The sequence below is a fragment of the Neopelma chrysocephalum genome, unplaced genomic scaffold, assembly GCF_003984885.1.
Source record: "Neopelma chrysocephalum unplaced genomic scaffold, ASM398488v2 Primary Assembly neopelma1_67, whole genome shotgun sequence".
In the NCBI taxonomy this organism is placed as follows: domain Eukaryota; kingdom Metazoa; phylum Chordata; class Aves; order Passeriformes; family Pipridae; genus Neopelma; species Neopelma chrysocephalum.
Genome location: NW_020897726.1, coordinates 8880941 through 8896039, shown reverse-complemented (window position 1 = coordinate 8896039; position 15099 = coordinate 8880941). Strand labels below are relative to the sequence as shown.

Here is a 15099-nt window from a genome sequence, read left to right as displayed (position 1 = left end):
ATTTACAGAAGTGAGACTTTGTAACTAGAATGTATCAGAATATCAAAGCCTCCTTTACACAAAAATGCACTTTTGCATTTCTTCAACATTGTACTTATTTACAGTAACAGAACACATCTCATGAAACAACTCAGTCTGGAAGTCTGTCTGGCTTAGACTCTACAAGGAGAAACTATTTATCTGGAAAAGAAAGCCTCCAAAGGGAATCTCAGATGCTTTGCCTGGGATCTGAACTGCCCTCTGAAGGAATCAGTCTTGCTTTCCTTCTCGGCTCTTAAAGGAAACATGAGGCTATGTGATGGTTAAGTTAAAAGGAAAAAAAATTAATAAAATTTTATAAGAGCAGCTTTAGGTATAAATTTCCTCAGACATTATAAAAATTTAATTTGGAATCACCAAAAATTTACTTTCAGTATAACTGTTTGCATTCATTTCACTTAGATATATGGTAATAAAGTTTTCCTGGTTTTAAGACAAAAGGACATACTCTCCCTCACTGAAACCTTCCTTATTATGTAATGATTAAACACTTTGATGTGATCAAAAAGCTAAATATAAACACTTGGCAATATCACCACTGCCTTCAAAAAGGCTAGAGTGAACTCACAGCTTAATACCCTCGAAAAATCCAAATTCATGTTAGATTGTATGTTTATATAGAGATATTAGCATGGCTAATCATATTCAAGAGAATCTGATTTGCAAACATTTCATATTTTTAGAACACAATATGTCTCTGTAAGCTTTGCTTTAACACTTGGTTTGGATGAATCCAGACAAACTTCAGGGTGAATCACCATAATATTTTGCTGCTCCCCAGCCCTTCCACAGAGGCTAAAAAACTGTTCTTGGTTTCTTCTAAACCACTTTTGCTACTTCCATTAAATTAAGACATAGATATCCCATCCAGGATTCAAACCATTTAGTAAGACATTCGATACTCTGTTATTTAAAAGAGCTTTAAAAGTTATCAAAACTTTCCTGAAATGTCAAATATGGAAGAGCTCTTACACCGTGTCTCAATGGACTTGAATTAGTACATTCACATGGACTACAAAACACAGCTCTCAAACAGGAGCTTTCCATGTGTACCACCTTCTCCACTACAGAAATAGTACCCAGTCTCAGATGCATTCCTTAAGTGACACAGGCATATTCAAAAAGCTATAGAAGTGTTACCTCATCTACAGTTAAATTATTATACTCTTCTATACTTACATATTTTTCTGATTTTTGAAAAGTCTAAGCCATTTATGAGATATTGTTTTAGGAAAAAAAAAATTAAAATGCTTTCTGAATTTTATCTCTTATTGGCCTTAAAATATTAATCTGAGAAATGAGTATTTGAAGAAATAAAGCAGAGAACTTGAAATCCGCAGGCCTATTTGGATCGTTGGCAATTCTGACTTCTACTAGACAGAAAATTTTCCAGAAAAATAAATAGTACACAGGAGTAAGACATGCAAAATACAAACTAATGACAACTTCACTGTAGGTCAAGAGTCACAAGAATACAAAGAAAGAGAAGCACCTACAAATAGGTAAAACACAAGCCAGGAATCACAGCAACCACCTACAGAAAGCAGCCAGCTACTTCCATTATGTAACACAGAGACCCCAGGTGAGAACAAGATGGTCCTGTGTTTATGTAGCACCTAAAGAATTCCTCCTGCAAGGACCTTGGAACATTTGCCAGGAAACAAAGTAGAGGGGGACAACACAGCTTAGTACAGGCACCAAGCACAATGATGAGTGGCGATTGACATAATTAAGATTTTTACAAAGTGATTAAGTCACACTAATGAGATAATCAACACAGGAGAGGGTCTGCAGGTACACACAAGTTGTCGGCAAGCTTAGCAAGAAGTAGAAGCAACCTCTAGGTGGAAATTTTTCCTAGTTGTGATTCATTACACAAGATGCGGTCCAATGTTATTTTATGCATCAAAAGTAACTGAGATGAGTCAAAATTTTTCATTATGATGGAAAAATGGGTTTATCTGCTTAGCACTAAAAGGATTTTTGTCTTTATTGCCATGAAGAATCCTTCAGCTTTTGTTGCTTAACAGTAAAGTAGTTTTCTGTTCATTGAAAACAAGTTTCACTCAAATTTTCCTCAGGAAAAGCATACAGCTGGCCAGAAAACATATGAGTCATTTTATAAAAACTTATCAAACAAAAAGAATTATTTTTGCTGTCATTGAATTTTCTCAAAGATTGGACAAATTTTTTTTACTCTAGCTTGTAGATACATTAGGCTTCAATTTTGGAATTTCAATGTCCAAAGAACTATTACCACAAGATGTTTAATTGTTCAAACTGTTATTTACAGTGTTTGATAAGCAATGAATTTTGTATAGCTTGTCTTACAAGAAAGTAAACCTTTCACTAAAGCTGACGGTTTGAAGAACATTTACATTGAATGTCCTTTGACAATAGATTTCTTTACTGGAGAGCTTTACTTGTTTTCACAAGACAAGTTTTAATTCTAAACTGACATTTTTTAAGGGTATGATTCAGCAGAGACTAAATGATACATGGAAGTTTGATTAATACTTTTGCATTTTCAGCAATACAATTTCAGTGGAATACAAACCAAGAAAACAGACTTTCTGTATCAGGCAGTTATATTGGACCACAGGTAGAAGCCTGAAAATTATTTTCATCTTGATTAGTTTTCTGTGATTTCACCAATGTCACTGGTAAAAAAAATAAACATTATCTTTGATAATTTATACATCATTATTATAATACATCCTTCCTACCGGAACTTGCCAGCCACAATGCAAGAGACTTATTAATGCACCTGGGTGATGACTTCAACTCAGAAAGCAAAACTTGCTGACCTCTGCTGCAAATGCATATTGTCATTTAGTAATAGCACTAGGACACAATAAGATGAAAAGCTAATAACATTCATAAAGGTTATGGAAAGTAAGTCTTGTGCAGGTGGGGGAACCCAACACAACGCACATTTTGACCGAGCTCTTGTCCACTCTTGCTCAGTGTCTCAAGGTTAAGCAAATAAAATAAGACCCAACACACATCAAACCAACCAGCTGGTTTTGTCCCCAGTGATTACTATGGATATACATATACTCACAACTATTTTTAATGCAAATTTTTTGTACATACACTTAATTACTTTTTGTACATACAGTTAATTACAAGGAGCTTATGCCTTTGTAAATCTCAGACATAAATATCAGCTATCAGTTCCCAAAACAAAATGTTTAAAAATTTTATCTAGCAACAAGCTCCTGATTCAATAAATTCTATATCTATGCACTTTTGCATCTAGTTACATACATACCAAAAGAATGGACTTCTTACCAAGTGACTCGGTTTCCCTTCTTGTTAGGGTTACAACTCTGGCAAGTACTCTAATCTGAAAGATTTCACATGCACAGGCATTTCAGTTTCAACTGTGTAGGCTTCTTTCAACACTTGAATTCGGTTTTGAATTGCAGATTTCAAGACCTCAAGAAAAATCTCAGCTAAAACCACCAAGTTTCATGAAGACTTGGGGGACAAAAAAAGGAAAAAACAGATACAAAAGCACACATACACAACAGAACAAAGAACCCAAAACCATTCCTATGCACACACACAAAAAAATCCCACTTGATTCAGGCGAAAACAAAAGCACAACAAGCAAAACCAGGGCAAAAGATGACTCAGTGCTTGTTCTCAATTAAACAAGCAACCGTGACTGGATGAAAACAGTTGGAATTAATGGTTTTGGCAAACACTTGAGAAGGAGCACTGCAGAACATTGCACCTGCCATCATAAACATGTGAGACATACAAAGATGCTGTTTAAATACATTAAAAGCTTGATTATTTTTCTTCCTATTCTTTCAAAATCAGTAATCTGAATATCCATGGAAGAGGTTGCATTTGTGAACAGCCAGGAAAGAGATCTGGGGGTCCTCATTGATGGCAAGCTGAAAGCAAGTCAACAGTGTGTCCTGGAAGCCAACGGGACCAAGCATGTCCTGGGGTGCATCAGGCATCAACAGCTGGGGACACAATTGTCTCACTCTACGCTGCACTACACCTCAAGCACTCTGTGCTGTTTTAGGTGCCTCAATATAAGAAAGTCATCAAACTATTAGTTTGTCCAGAGGAGGGTGACCAAGATGGTGAAAGGCCTTGAGGGCAAGACCTTGTAAGTCTTGCCCTGTAAGAGCAGCTGAGGTCACTAGGTTTGTTCAGCTTGGAGAAGGCTGAGGGGAGACCTTCTCACAGCCTACAGTTTCCCCACAGGGAGCAGTGGAGTGGGAAGTGCTGGTCTCTCTCGCGGCAAAAAGATAGAGCACGAGGAAATGGAATGAAGATGCATTAGGGGAACTTCTGTTGGGCAAGGTTATTCACGAGAGTGGTCAGTCACTGGAACAGGCTCTCCAGGGAAGTGATCATGGCAGAGGTCAAGGAGTATCTGGATGATGCTCTTAGTCATACGGGTTAGTTATAGGGTCCCTTCCAACTTGGGACATATATATTCTGTGATTCCATGTTAAATTCAGTTGGTGCTTCTCAGTTTGGTAAGGATATGAACTTAGAGTGCTTAGATGTGAAAGAAGATTTTAGTTTTGGTTTTTGGGGTTTTTTTGTTATTCTGTAGGAATGAACAGGTTTGCAGATGTTGACCAGTCAAAGAGAATCACAGAATTCATTTTATGGTTCAGTGAGACTATTCCTCTTGCTGTTGCCTATAAAATAGGTAAAAAAATAGCAAAAGCTATTTCCTTACACAAAAAAGAGTATTCATCCCTGTCTTAACAGGAAGGTAATGTAGCACTTAGTCTGTGATTTATCCAAATCAATCATACATTAATCACAAACATTAGACAATGCAATGTTTTTCATTACTGCTGCATAACTTTAAGAGACTGATAGAATTTGAAACTGAAAGGGAAATATGTCATCTTTAAAAAAAAATTTTCAGGTTGTAGAAGCAATTCTAAATCAAACCATCACCTGTCAGATTAACATTCACAAAACTAATGTAAAACAAAATAGGACATTTCTTAAGCCTTTGGGACTCAAAGAAAAGAGCACAGATGGTTTAGCAAAGGCACAGAGGCAGGAAGGGACACAATACATGGGGGGAGGGGGAGGTGGAACAGAATTGGGCTTGCAGCATATGTCTGGGGGAAGCAATGTGACAAGCAACTTTTCTATGTAACTTTGAGCAAGACGGATCTTCCAGTAGTAAGGGGAAAAAAGACAAAAAAAAAGGCACAGATACAGTGTTTGTGAGTATATCAAAAAGTAAAGGGGGTTTAGGAGTTTACAAGATATTCAGTATAGAGCTTAACAGTCCACTTTTAGGAAAACTCAGGTTTTAAATGGGGAAAATATAATTTTCACCTTTTTTTCCTGTATAAAAATCACATACATGTCCTATTGAAGCATAAATCATTTTGGTAACCATATTTCTATAGTAAAAGATAGGTTAATGAAAACAGCCCTAGATTTTTTCCCACAACAAGCATGAAGCATAAAAGAATATAATTAAAATTATACTGTTACATTTGGATTTGCTGGCAAATTCTTGTAGCAAGTAAGTCCAGATACACAAACAGGAAAAGATCTTAGATTATTTTTACTGGCAGAGTCCCAACAACCTGTCCACAGACCATGACCACTCATACATCTGCAGATTTCCTGCTGAAGACTCCTCACTGCAGATACCTAACTCCTTTTGTTTTGTTACAACAGCAACCATACTGAAAATTGAACTAGAAACAAGTTTCAAAAGAAGCTGAATCATTATGTTTGAGGATATTATGCATGCCATACCACAGATTGGTAAATAAATATCACATTGAAATATTTTCCAGTATATCCAGGGTTCTTTTGACTTAGTATAAAGATACTACTATATTTTTTGTTTTATTTTTAAACTTTAATAGCATGGTAATCAAATTCCTCTTGACTTTAGGACACATGAACAACTTCATGGTTAGATTTGTCTAAACAGAGCTATACAAAGTAAAACCTAACACAAAATTCAAAAGGAAGCAAAACAACAAAAAATACTCTCTACCCAGTAGAAAATGCTTAACCTAGTTAATTACTAAATAATTAAAACTATTTATTTAATAAAGACAGACAACTTAAATAAAAGCACAAGCATTAACAATGAGAAAGCTCTTTGTTCAACTTCAACTATGCTTTACTGGCAATATAAAATTTGAGCTTAAAGCAAGTAATTATGGAAAAACTACACTGTCCCACAGCTGGAAGAAGCTACTTTCCTCATGAACATAAAAATCCCAAACCATAAACCTGTGGCTAAAATAGTCTCTGTAAAACCGGATGAGGTATCCCAAAAAATGAGTGCAGTGACGTCATCTCCTTTCAAAACCCACTCAAATTTTGAGTGAGCCAAATCTCAGGTCATTTCAGGCTTCAAAAACAGCACCAGGCAAATGCAGCATGAGCCTCCTTTTCAAGGATCTCTATAGTCTAGCTAAAGATTGAAAAAGATTAAGAAGCAATATCCAGTATTTGTGACTAAATACTTTTCTGATTACTATATCCATTTGGTGTAGTAAAACTAATTGAAACAATAATAAAAAGTAACCTGCTACTTGCCTACTTCTAGAAAGACAAGGAGGACCCTGGAAACTACAGGCCTGTCAGTCTCTCTTCCATGCCCAATAAAGTTATGGAGAACATTATTCTGGGAGGAATTGAAAAATACCTGAAAGACTATGCAGTCATCAGTCACAGCCAGCAGGGCTTCATGAGAGGGAAGTCCTGCTCATCAAACCTGATTTCCTTTTATGATAAGGTAACCCACCTAGTTGATCAGGGGAAGTCAGTTGATGTAATCTTTTGGGATTTCAGTAAAGCTTTCGATACTGTCTCTCACCACATTCTTCTGGACATACTGTCCAGCACACAGTTGGATAAACACATCATGTGGTGGGTAAGCAATCTCACAGGTCAAGTACAGAAGGTAATAGTGAATGGGGCAACATCAGACTGGGGACCTGTCACTAGTGGGGTTCTACAGGGCTCCATCTTAGGCCCTCTGCTCTTTAACATCTTCATAAATTACTTGGATGCAGGACTGGAAGGGATATTAAGCAAGTTTGCAGGTGACACAAAACTGGGAGGAGTTGCTGACTCCCTCAAAGGCAGGGAGGCCCTGCAGAGAGACCTCATCAAATTACAGAACTAGGCAATCACCAACCACATGGAGTTTAACAAGGGGAAGTGCCAGATCCTGCACCTGGGATGGGACAACCTTGGATGTATGTACAGACTGGGGAATGAGATGCTGTAAGGCAGTGCCATGGAAAGGGACCTGGGGGTCCTCATCAGTGGAAAGCTGAATATGAGTCAGCAGTGCCCTGGCAGACAGGAGGGCCAACTGTATCTGGGGGGCATCAGGCAAAGCATTGCCTGCCGGGCGAGGGAGGGGGTTGTCCCGCTCTGCTCTGCACTGGTGCAGCCTCACCTTGAATATTGTGTGCAGTTTTGGGCACAGCAATATAAGAAAGATATTGAGCTATTAGAGAGCATCCAAAGGAGGGCAACAAAGATGGGGAAGGGCCTTGAGGGGAAGCCGTATGAGGTCACTTGGTTTGTTCAGCCTGGAGAAGAGGAGACTGGGGGGAGACCTCATTTCAGTCTACAACTTCCTCGTGAGGGGAAGAGGAGGAGCAGATGCTGATCTCTTCTCTGTGGTGACCAGTGACAGGACCCGAGGGAATGGCCTAAACCTTTGGGTAGGTTCAAGTCAGATATCAAAAAAAGGTTCTTCACCCAGAGGGTGGTTGGGCACTGGAACAGGCTCCCCAGAGAAGTGGTCACAGCACCAAGCCTGACAGAGTTCAAGAAGAATTTGGACAATACTCATGGGCAGATGGTGTGACTCTCGGGAATGGTCCTGTGCAGGGCCAGGAGTTGGACTCAATGACCCTTGTGGGTCCCTTTCACCATGGCATATTCGGTGATTCTGTAATAATTGAGTATTCAGCTATTTCGGCACTAGTCCACAAACTGACTTTCCAGTAAAATGAAGAATTAGCTTCATGGAATTGATATTATCATGTATGAGTAAGTTGAGACCTTACTGTGGCCCTTCAGTATACATAAGGGAGACTTATAAAGAAGATCAGAGAGGTTTCTTACCAAGGCCCGTAGTGACAGGACAAGAGGCGATGGTTTTAAACTGAAAGATGGTAGGTTTAGATCAGACATAAGGAAGAAATTTTTTATGATGAGAGTAATGAGATAATGGAACAGGTTGCCCAGGGAAGTTGTGGATGCCTCATGACTGCAAGTGTTCAAATTCAGGTTGGATGGGGCTTGAGCAACCTGATCTTCTGAAAGATGTCCCTGCCTATGGCAGGTGGGACTAGGTGAATTTAAAAGGTCCCTTTCAAACCAAACCATTCAATAATTATAAGTTCACATTTACATACATTTTTGAGTATGCAAAAAGAAAGACTAATTTGATGCTTCTGATAAAAATTTAAAGTTGTTACAGATGTTGGTGTGAGGTTTAGTACTGATGAAACAGCTAACTACTGATAAAACAGCTACCAATGTGAAGGAACAAGGAAGGAACAGTTATTTATTGCTTTTCTAGCACTACTGTAAGAAACTCCACAAATAATAGAGTAAGCACACAACTGAACCTATGCTGATGGATATTAACAGCATGCAGCCTTTTCACTTTTTAGAGCTAAAAAACAGCTGTGCAGATGCTGCAGCTATGCAGGATATGCACTGCATTAGTTCATTAATATTGTTCAGTTTAATCACTTTAAAAACCTTTTTCCTTAAATACCTAGAAAGACAAAAAAGATGCTTCTCTCACTATCACTGACAAAGCCTTAGAAAGCTGGCATGCTATATTTTCAACCCCTCTTTTTTTAGTAGAACTAGGAAGAAAACCACTTTCTTAGAGGCAGGTAAAAAGATGCAATTACAGTCGGTCAAGAAAAAATAACCCCAAAGCTGAGAAACAGAAGACAAAGGAGGACATGGAAAAGGTTTAGAGAATTTGCTAGGCTGCCAGAAGATGATGTAAGGAACTGAGCTTTATCCCAAGATATGCCTTCAGCTAAAATAGTCAACTATTATGATAAAAAGACAAGGAAAAGAATCAGTAAGTAAAAGTTATAATGGTGTACAGAAATGTAGAATTTCCATTCAGAAATAAATGAAAGTATGACAGCATCAGCTTGGGGCAAGGGGGACAGGAAAAAATAAAAAATAATATAAAAAAGGCAACTCATCAAGTAAGCGAATCAAAGAATCCTCAGTTTCATGTACTTTTTTGAAGTTTAAATACAGTAAGATAGCAAACATTTCAATTTCAGCAGGGAAAAAGTGCAAAGTACATTTATCAATGCAATAATAAAAATTCAATCCTGCTGAAATCTATGGCAATGTTCTACTACTTCCATTTCATAACATTTATATATTTATTGACACAGTTCAAGTTCTGGACAATAAAAAAAGAAGTAGTACCTATCACCTCTTTCAAAGTTTCGTGCTTTTTTATCCTTACCTTAACAAAAATAAAAGATCTTCACACACAGACAAAAAAAACAGTCAAAGTGCCAAGACCCAGGAAAAAGTTCTCTTTCCTCTTTTTCTAGTCTCATGACTAATTGTGGTAGGGAAAAGTAGCGGATACTGATAACTCACCAGAAACGTGGGTTTTTTCATGATGCACTGCATATAGCAAGAAAATTAGGCAAGAGGTTCAGAAAGAAAAATTATAGATTTTCCTCAAATAATACAATACCTTTTTCAAGTTAGGAGTATTTGCTAGTATTGTCAAAGAGAAAGACACTTTTTCCTTGGAATTCAGAGGCTTTCATTACCTGTGTTTAGGCACAGAAGTCACAATTAAATGTGGGCATCTGCCAAAGAAAATACATTACAGACTACAGCAGCTCCTTTGATGAAAAATATGTACTATTACTGTTTCTTTGCCAGAGTAAAACCTCCATTATGAAAGAGAAGCATTTTAAGCTACAGCTCTGCTTCCTCAAAATGAGAAACAACTTTGGTGTTACATACAATCAATTAATTTTTATATTTTTCTTATTCAGATCATGCTTTACCAACTTTCCATAATTCCATTCTTTACTGGCACATTCCCACTCCCAGATGACATGTATTCAACTGGTTGCATGTCCCAGGTGTTCATCCAGCACCACTTTCTACCTGGGCTTTTCTAATCAGCTTTGATCCCAATAATATTTTGCCTGGTTATCCATGTCAACCTATGTCAATCTAAGGTGTAGGAATAAATCTGTATATTTCTGTAATATCTTTTTCCTGTAATATCTTTTCAGATACCTGTCTATATATTTATTTTTATTTGCTAATAATATAACAAAGATGTTCCTGTTTAGATGTGCTCCTAAGCTGTCAATACAATTATTCTGATTTTTCAAAATCCTCTCACTTCAACATTGCCCACTACTGTCACCAAATTCTATGATTTGCCTTGCCCCAACTATATTTTTTTCTTTGACTACACTGTTGCTGAAACCCAAGAATATTAAAAGGGTTCCTTCATTTCACATGAATCACATCACTAAAACTGAAGAAAAAGCATAAAAGAAAACTCAAATTCACAAAATAAATCCAAGAGCTTTGCTATCTAGGTATGTGTTATCATTGTTTTCTTCAAAAGATCTTTGTGGTTTGAAAACACAGATAAAATTCTTAATCTGTGCCATCTTTGCTTTGAGCTAAAACCCTCACTTTCTACCAAGATTATTAGAGAAAATATATTTAACCTCTCTACATTAAAAAAATAAGAGCACTGAGTAAGTCTTCAAAGACTACTACTATAATCAAACTGAAAGAAAAAGATCAAAAACAGCAGGGTAAGCATCTTTAAATTTAGGCAGGTACAGTTCTACTTCTATAGAGCACTGAAGTCTAGTACCTTTGAAAGGTACCAGTCTTTAGTTTCACTTTGTGTTACTTCCATGTATGCTGAGCAGGACCAAGTTCTAAATTATGAAATTGAAATTTGAAAGGAACAAACTTCAAAACATATGGCTAGATTTAACAGATGTGTATTTCTGATACCATCAACTCACAGTATATATGAAACTTAGTTGCTGACTATAACTTACTGCATTCCATTTGCTGGTGCTAGGTGTGTGGGACCTTTCCTCTATGTTAGTATTTAAAATAAATGCGAAAATAAATGAACATAAGTTGTGCAGAGAAGAAATTAAGTTCTGTACATACTGTATGTATGACCAAATACATTGTATTCACAAATATTGCATGTGTGTATTGTAGTAATGTATTTATTTCTTTTCACAAACTGCTTTTCACCACGTGCTTTAATAAATAACAGCTTAAAATTTTTATTTAGCAAAAATAAAAATTTAAAGCTTTGCTCCACACAGCCTTAGGCATACTTTACTACTCAGTATTTTACTTTCAATTACATTAATTTGATTTTTAAAAGGTATGATGTATCCTAGAATGAAAGAAGTTTAGTTTAAAACCCTGTGAAATAAATCCAAAAAGAATGGCCAAAAGGTCAATGGAGGTGATTTTGCCCCTCTATTCTGCTCTCATGAGACCCCACCTGGAGTGCTGCATCCAGCTCTGGGGTCATCAGCACAGGAAGGACGTCGACCTGTTGGAGTGAGTCCGGAGGAGGACCAAGTAGACGATTAGAAGAATGGAGAACCTCTTCTATAAGGAAAGTCTGGGAGAATTGGGATTGTTCAGACTGTAGAAGAGAAGGCTTAAAGGTGATCTAATTGTGACCTTTCAGTAACTGAGGAAGCCGACAAGAAAGATAGAGAGGGACTTTTTACAATGACATGTAGTGATAGGACAAGGTGTAATGACTTTAAACTGAAGGAGGGTAGGTTCAGATTAGAAAACAGGAAGAAATTCTTTACTGTGAGGCACTGGAACAGGTTGCCCAGAGAAGCTGTGGATGCCCCATGCCTGGAAGTATTTAAGGCCAGATTGGATGGAACTCTGAGCAACCTGGTCTAGTGACAGGTGTTCCTGCCCATGGCAGAGGGGTTGGAACTAGATGATCTTTCAGGTCCCTCCCAACCCAAACCAGCCTATAAATCTATGATTTTATGATAAATCAACTGGAAAAGGTGCAATATTCAAAACTACCAGTATCTAAACATTTTTACAGAAAATACTGTGTTTAAGAATCCTAAGACAAAAAAGTCTTCATGACTTACAGAAGCACCTGAAAATGGAAACCTCCAAAAGTATTTAAGCTACAAATACTGAAAAAGTAATCCTGCTCAGTGCAACAACTCACCACAGGTACAACTGTGATATAAAGAAAAAATACCATGGAAACTACTCTAGGGAACAGTGACCACAGCATGAATGCTTTTACAATCCATTCAAGAAACTATATAGCACAAAGGAAAAATGAGTTGGGAGAAATATATTTTTCAAAAACAGGTAGTTAGAAAGAGGAATTTGAAAGACAAAAGTTTTATTTTTGAAAAAGCATTCATCCAGAAAATTAAAAGCTCACTTGGAAGAAAGGGTAAAGAATCATTATTTTTTTCCATCTCGTTATATGCTTACTGTTAATTTCCTAGCAACTGTAGGTGAATTTTGAACTATGAATTGCTGTTTAAGAGACTTAAATTATTTAGATGCATAAGTCTGACTTAAGCCCAGAAAGCTTCGGGCTGTCACTTATCTATGCCATTTTTAGAAGCTGAATTGAGGTCTTTTTTCACATTATAACCTGGCTGCATATCTATATTTGATAGTGTATCTAATCTAAATGAGATCTGACAGAAGGGATCCATAAATGGCATAGGAGGAAGGAAAAATTGTTATGATCACTCCGAACAGAGAAAAAAAGTGATCTCTTCAAGTGACAGCAATGTACATCCCTCTTTGTAATGAGCTGCAGAGAAGCAGCAGTGATATTAACAAGTTCCTCACTAATGTCCTTATGGATATGAGCCTTTCTGTAGCCCTTGCTGAATACTTTGTGTTCTCCTACCTTTCAAATGTTCAATTCAAGAAAGAAATCTGTATCACTTAAAAGACAACTTTCTAGAAAAAAACATCCAAGGAACAAGATAAAAACAGTTTGTTGCCACATTGCCAAGCCATTGTATTTCACCCTCCCCTTAGCAATCCTCTACCAAAGCTTGTGTGTGAAAATTATACAAACAGCCATATCATTTCTAAAGGAAATCCCTTGGCACAAATCAGGGTGGTACAGATATAGCAAAGGGGAGGTTTGGGAGCCATATGTGACCACATTTGGAAGGCCACATGTGGATGTATAATTCTGCTACCAGTAAGATTTCATGGTCATAAATCAGGACAAGGAATAACATCATGTATTCTAGGAGAGAATAGAAGGAAACATTCTAAATTGAAGTTTATAAAAGTTCAGTATCCAGAAATTGTGAGCACTATCCTGGGCTTCGCGTTAACATCTGCCCCTTCCCTATAGAGCATTCAGAGGCTGCCACAAACTCTGACGGTGTATCCTAGGGTCACCGGAATAACCTTCAGATCCTCCTGCCTCAGGATCTTCTTCCAGATCTGTACCAGAGGCACAGCCTAGAAACAAATTCTTAGAGCACTCAGACAAGTTTCCTGCATCTCACTGATTTCCTGTAAGAAAGAGCTAGATTAAGTTTGTGTCTACAGCTACTAATTTTGCAAGTTGGACAGAAAGGAAGTTCAAGGCTAAAGATATATATGTTCTGTCTAGAGGACACATGCTCTTTTAGATATTTGCCAGACAACCTGACCAAGCAGTAAAAACATGGAAGCTGACACCTGATTAAGTCAGTACTGTCCCTTTCCACTCATTACCCCCAAACTTGCTCTTAAATGAAAATCATCTCAGAGATGCCAAAGGCTAGGTACACATACAGGTACCTTAATCTGATTCAGCAGAATAGAAAGCCAGGTGTGACAGGCTATATATCCTGCCCAATTGCCAGTCCTGAGAATTAGGGGAATTCAGACCTATCATACCACCTGTATCTGACAGGAGAAGATGCAAGCTTTCCCAGCTGCAGGACAAGAGGAAAACAATGACTTGTAACTCCACCATGCAAGACAGGCAACTAAGCCCTGCACTGAGGTACTGCCATGACCTCTTGAGTACAGCTCTAGAGACTCCAGTTCTCCCAGTACTATTGTTCTCTACTGGAACTGCCTGTCTGCAGCTCAGTAGACACCCAACTACTTAAGAAACGTGAAACTGGAAAACTTCTTCCACCGCAGGACCTCCAGGCTTGATTTCGGACCAAATACAGCCGTCCCACTTCTAGGGTTGCTATGCCAGCTCAATCCTGGATATGACTGGGACAGGTCATCAAGTGAAGCACTGTTGTCATGAACAGAGAGAGCACACAACTGCCACTTTCAAGTGTCCACTCCAATCTGAAGGAGAGGAACTTGAATCAAGAGTATCTCAATCCACTTAGTCAGTTCAGTCTAGAAAAACACAAAATAAAGATGGAGCATTACCAAGTTGCCATAAACCATTTTTCTCTCTAGGTCCCCTATCCAGGATGTATTTCACAGTCTACAAAGCCAAAGCTCACAACTACCTTATGTAGACACCTGCTCACTTCCCTGTATTTTAAACATCCCAGACATTGTTTAGACCTATTCTCCCGGTCATGAGCAGGCAAAAAGCACGTGGGAATTTATCGACCTGTAGAACAAGAGACTTGAGGAATAAATGGTAAATATAAGCTGGGTTTGAATGAGTAATGTGGGCAGGACCTGGCCAAAACTGTTGGTTGCCCAAGCCAGGAGCACATACTCATGCTGCACTAATAGCATACTCCACTAACAGCTCTGATTAGGCTTGGAGTACGAAGTACTGAAGACACTTGAGGAGGCACTCATGCCTCTCTTTTGTCTCCAAGCTTCATACTCGGCTTGTCCAGAACTGTGTGCTATGAGCTAGTAATCCCTTGTACACTGAGCAATGGCAGGATGCTGCTCAAGCTTCCCTGTTTTCAGTCTGTCAAGCCTGGGTATTTTTGGTTGTTATCTCCTTCCTGCCATAAAAGGTTGGCTACATGAGACATTCTCCTGGCCTATAACTGG

At 38.0% G+C, this 15099-nt stretch overlaps 1 protein-coding gene across 1 annotated transcript in view; it reads right to left on the bottom strand.

Annotated features, from left to right (window-relative positions):
• HDAC9 (histone deacetylase 9) overlaps positions 1–15099 on the bottom strand; it is a 462804-nt gene that overhangs the window by 434905 nt on the left and 12800 nt on the right. The gene's annotated exons all lie outside the window — the stretch shown is intronic.